Source organism: Natrix helvetica (assembly GCF_964273705.1).
Source record: "Natrix helvetica genome assembly, chromosome: 5".
NCBI classification, from domain to species: Eukaryota; Metazoa; Chordata; class Lepidosauria; order Squamata; family Natricidae; genus Natrix; species Natrix helvetica.
In genome coordinates, this window is record NC_138551.1 from 1,696,575 (window position 1) to 1,702,677 (window position 6,103).

A 6,103-nucleotide genomic window follows, 5' to 3' on the forward strand; every position below is an offset into this window, starting at 1 on the left:
CCATGCAACAGCCGGCAGGGCTTCCAGGCCAAAAACTTTGCACGGACTTCCGCAATTCCCCATTGCCATTTCTAGTAGCCACCCGCACCCTCGGTTTCTTCCCCTTGCCCCCCCCCCTCCTTCTTCCTACCTTTCATTCTTTCCCACAGCAACTGGGCTAAGGAGCAAAAAAACAAGGGAGACTCGGTGCAAAGGGCCCTTTGGATTAGAAGCGCTCGGAAAACACACACACACGGGGAAGCCGTGGGCATGCACAGATGTGTTGCGACACGCCCGTGCACACCCACCCCCTTCCATGTTCCAAAGTCGCGTGATCGGTTAACCAGCATTTGGCCATGATTGCGGGGTGCCGGGTGCCTCGAGGGCCTCAAAAAGCTGGATATTTTGATAAAAGGTGGGAATAACTGGGGAGGGAAGGGGTCCACCCTTGAGAGGAAGCATGGCCAGGGACACATGCCCCTGATTTCCTAGCCCCCTCCCTTAATTGCTGTAGCCCCCACCCTCTGCCTATGGGAAATTTCTATGGGAATTTTCTCGGGCTGCCCTGCCCATTAACTCTCTCTTCCCTGCAGCTGGAAAGAAAGACACACAGAATACAGAATAACAGGATTGGGAGGGAACTTAATACCTTAATGCAGAATAGAGCTGGAAGGGACCTTGAAGGTCTCCTAGTCCAACCCCTGCTCAAGCAAGAGACCCTATATAGACAAACAGCTCTCCAATCTTTCTTAAAATCCAGTAGTACCAACGTCTAGTGGCAAGCTGTTCCACTGGTTAATTGTCCTCACTGCTAGGAAATTTCTCCTCAATTCCAGGTTGCTTCTCTCCTTGATTAGGTTCTCCTTGTCTGGACTTCAGGTGCTTTGGAGAACAGGTTCACCCTCTGTTTTGTGGCAGTCCCTCGAATATTAGAAGACAGCTATCCTGTCCCCCCTAGTCCTTCTCTTTGCTGGAGTAAACATAGATACAGATTAGAAATACATACATGCTCACCACTGTGTTGCCTTGTTATCAAAGTCTTGAACACACAAGAACTGCCCCAGCTTGGAGGCATCCAGATGTGCTGGGTTGCAACTACGCAGTGGAAAACAGATGGCATGCAAGCCAACCTGGAGAAGACAGAAATGGGACATAATCTTTGTTCAAAACCTCCAGGGATCAAAATGGAAAGGACGGAAAAGTCCATTCAGATGCACCAGTCCGCTCTAAGGTGGGCTCCTTTTTTTCACTACCACAAACCTCACGATGTGGCTGTGATTAAGTCTGCAAAGTTGCCAACGCTTCCTCGGGAGTAGAGCTCCCCAGTCTTAGGGCACTGTTGAGCAAACCTCTGCGGGATCCAAATGGCTTATAATTTTGGAACTGAGATGGTTGGTAAACCATTTCGCCATCTCGGTTTGTCGATCATGGGGGCATCCATGCCCCTTGGCTCAACTTCACCGGGGTGGGTGGGAAGGAGGGAGGGAGGGAGGGACACACAATTCTGTGAGAAGAAACTGTATAAAGTATTAACTGTTTTCAATAAATGTACCTTTTCATTTTTTAAGAAAATGCATCTCAGTGTTGCTATTTAATTTTATACTTCTGCGCGAAGAGACAGTTTTCACCAAAAGGAGAACGGTGGCACGAAATTACTCTTCTAAGGACAATGCAATGGATTGAACGGCCCAGGGATTCATGTTCAACAGAAAACTTTGGGTTTTAAGAGGCTTAGTGGGTTGTGTGAATGCAGGGTGTGTGTTAGAGGGTCGTTTGGGGCAACGGTTTTCTCAATCTTGGTGGCTTGAAGATGGGTGGAATTTAAGCCCCAGAATTCCCCAGCCAGGATCTCTAAGATGGATAGACTTCAACTCCCAGAATTCCCCAACCAACATGCTTTACAATGGGCGAATTCCCAGAATCCCCCAACCAGCATGCTTTAAAAGGGGTGGACTTCAATTCCCAGAGTTCCCCAATCAGGATGCTTTATGAGGGATGAACTTCCCCAGATTGCTTTCTTTGAGGGGTGGACTTCCACTCCCAGAATACCCCAGCCAGGATCTTTAAGGAGGATAGAGTTTGACTCCCAGAATTCCCCAGCCAGCATGCTTTAAGAGGGGTGGACTTCAACTCCCAGAATTCCACAGCCGGTATGGCTAGCTGGGGAATGCTGGGAATTGAGGTCCACCCCTCTTAAAGTTTGCCCCGGTTGAGAAGCCTTGATTTAGGAGGTTAGCATGGACTGACTGACTCCAGAAAACGTGATGGAGTTACTCACAGGTCCACCGCTTTCCCACCCACTGGCTCCTTGCACAAACAAGGCAGTTGTGTTGCAACGCACCCCTTGAGACAGTCTCCCCAAAACCAGCCTTCCCCAAAGGAGATGAGCAGATATGGGGGAATGCGAGCAGACCGGCCCAACCGGTTTCCGAATGAAGCCAACCTTCACACCACATTCCTTCCCGGGATACTCATCCCGAAAGGAACACCCCGCAATTAAGAGGTTTAATGGGAGGCAGTCAGGTTTCCTTGCACTTCGTTTCTCTCCCTCCCATGTCTTGCTCAACTCGTTGGAAGAAGATCCGCTCTCTCCAAAGGAGAAGGGGATCTCAGCCAGGCTCCTGGGGGTGTGTAGGCTGGGCTCTTCCCCTCCATAGGCGCCTGCAAAGGAGGTAAGGGATGGCCCTGTGCCAACGCACATGACCTGGTGGGTAGGCATGATGCATTACGCACCGGGGTGGTTGCCACCAGTTCTTTGTGTGTCTTTGGCCTTCCGTGGATTGCACTACGTGGGGGGGAAATAACATCTTGAGGTTAAGGTTTGTCCACTCGTGGGACGGCTGACCTACAAAGACTGAAAGCGCTTCATCCATCATCTCTGGAGGAGGAGGAGGAGGAGAAGAGGAGGAGAGAGAAGGAGAAAAGAGGAGAAGAAAAGAGGAGGAGAGGAGAGGAAGAAGAAGAAGGAGGAGGGAGAAGAAGAGGAAGAAGAAGAGGAGGAGGAGGAGGAGGAGGAAGAGGAAGAAGAAGAAGAAGAAGAAGAAGAAGAAGAAGAAGAAGAAGAAGAAGAAGAAGAAGAAGAAGAAGAAGAAGAAGAAGAAGAAGAAGAAGAAGAAGAAGAAGAAGAAGAAGAAGCTGGGAACGCGATTTCTCGTGATGGTTTGGTTGCTTTTCCGCCCCCCAGCACAGAGTTTGACTAGATGATCCTTGGAGTCATTTCCAGCTCCACCTTTCTAAAATTTGATTATTCTAAATCCTTGGTGCTCCCTCAGCTGGGTGGTTTTCTTGCAGACGTTTCATGATCCGACTAGGAAATTTCATCAGTGTTAGAAGGGAGGAAGAGGAAGAGAAAGATTGTGGGTCCTTGATGCTCTCTGAGCAGGGTGGGTTTCTTGCAGACGTTTCATGACCCAGCTAGGTAGCATCATCAGTTCTAGAAAGTAGGGGGGTTGCAGAGAGGAGGAGAAGGACACCGACTGAGGGTGTCCTTGGTGCTCTCTGAGCTTGGTGGTTTTCCTGCAGATGTTTCATTACCCAATTAGGGAACATCATCAGTGCTAGAAAGGAGTGAGGTTAAATTGTAAATAAACCGAGAGCAAATGCAACTCCTCCCGACCGAGTAGTTGATCACGTGGCAATGAGACACTGCAACCATCATAAACGTGAGCCATTTGCTGTCCAACCTTTGATCACGTGAGCATGGGAATGCTGCAACGGTCATAAGTATGAAAAATGATCACAGGTCGCTTTTTTAAGCTCTGGTATAACTTTGAATCGTCGTTAAATGAAGGTTCGTAAATCAAGGATTACCTCTACTTCAGACAAGAGGAGTTGGGCAATGGTTCCTTGCAGAAGATGGCTTCTTTTTCCTCTAAAGAGTAACGGAAGAGTTGGCAAGATCTCCAGGCGCCCACCTAAAGTTTGGGACCTTTGTAGATATTTGATCCAAGACTAAGACCACCAATGTTTCTTCAGGATCGCCTAAACTTTGCAAACATTTCCAGGAGTTGAAACAAGAATTGAACAAGATTTGAGCAACATCCTCTGAGCCCAGCTGCACACTCACCAAGGTCTGAGTTTGCAACCATGTGAAAGTCATATCTAGGAGTAGTAAACTGTTTGCCAGACCTGCAACCCATCTTTCCTTTTCAGGTTTCAGGCCTGCCACACTTTCTACTGTCTACTTTCTACTGTGGGGAAATGGGAGGGGGGATTGGACGGAGTTAGAGGTTATGTAGCCATAATAACATTCTTTCTAGAAAGCCAAGGTCATCCTTTGTCTTTGCACCTCTTCACCTGACCGGAACTGGATGGGTGGAAGCTGCCAGCGTGGCAGTAGGAGATTGGACCATGGGATGGGCTTGTGGGCGTGGGGGCAAGATCATGAACTTTCAACTGGGTGGGGGAAACCAGGAAGCTTTCAGATTCCCTGTTTTCCCAGATGTGCCAATATGACATCTCTAATAAATTGGAACTTTGAGGAATCACAAGCCTTGGAGTTTTACTTTGTTGGGGGTGTTTTTTGGAACCCTGACACTATTCCTTGAAAGCGTGGCAAGAGCTGATCGTGGGATTCGCCTGGATGGGCCCCTCTCTCCATAAAAATAATAAAATTAACAATTATATTGATTGTGCTTTTCAATATTTTCTCTGCAAACTACAATATGTCCCGAAGGTGTTTTTTTCTTCAAGAAGAGACTGGAATTTCTGGTTTTTCTTTGAAGATGTTTCACTTCTCATCCAAGAAGCTTCTTCAGCTCTGACCATCGGTTCTGTCCGTTCCGTTCCATCAGAACTGAAGAAGCTTCTTGGATGAGAAGCGAAACGTCTTTGAAGAAAAAACAAGAAAGTCCAGTTGCCTCCTGAAAAAGCACCTTTGGGACAACCAGGACCAGGATGACTGAGAGTCTCCATAGACATTTACAAATGCAACAGTGAATAATAAGGAACAGTCATAATAAGACAAATAGAATAAAGAATACACAATATGTATTGTTTGGTAAGAATAATATGCCCTGCTGTGTATCATCAAATTGCTGTCTTCCTGTTTTGCCTGCTGGTTGCAGATAAGACCCTTGGCCTGGTGTTCAGGTGCATTTCTCACCTGTTTTCCACTCAAAGGTGAAATTGTGTGTGGCTTTCAACTCCCAGAATTCCCCAGCCAGCCATGAATTCTGGGAGTTGAAGTCTGCACATCTTTTTTTTTTAAGTGTTTTTATTTTTTTCTTCTCTTACATACCAGGGAACCAGACAAGGGTGTCCACTATCGCCCTTATTATTTATATTGACACTAGAGATTTTTGAATAGAGAAATACGACAAAAGAAAGAGATAAAACTATGAGGGAGAAGAAAGAAGAATATAAGTTACAAGCATTCGTGGATGGTTTGGTGTTTATTATGGAGGATCCAATAGAAACAAGGCCGAAGCTCGTTTAAACGATAGAAGAATACGGAGAAGGAGCGGGTTTGAAGATTAATAAAGACAAAACAAAATTTTTGGTGAAAAATATGACAGAAAAACAGAAAAGGGAGTTAATGGGGCATAGAGATGGTGAAAAAAGTGAAATATTCGGGTATCCAATTGACATCGAGGTGTTTAACATTAAAAGAGGATAACTATTATAAGGTGAGAAAATAAATAGAAGTCGACACATCTTCAAGTTGCCCATGCTAACCTGGCTGGGGAATTCTGGGAGTTGAAGTCCATACATCTTCGCATGGCCAAGATTGAGCCAAGGGATTCTGGGAGCTGAAGTCCAAAACCTCTTCAAATTGCCAAGGTTGAGCTGCCTGGGGAATCGTGGGAGTTGAAGTCCATAACATTGCCAAAATTCACTAGCTATGGAATTCTGGGCATCAAAGTCCACCCATCTTTGTGCTGCCAAGGTGTTGAGGTGGCTGGGGAATTCGGGGAATTGAAGTCCATACACCTTAACACTGCCAAGCTTCAGCTAGCTGGGGAATTCTGGGAGGTGAAGTCCACACCTCTTCAAATTGCCAAAGGTGAGAGGCACGTGCATCATGGGTCCTGCCCACTCAGGGAGTTCCAGAGCCCATCTGCAGGCTGGCCTCCTTTAGAGGCAGCATAGTCAGAAGTCCCAAATGCTTTTCCAACCCAGGGCC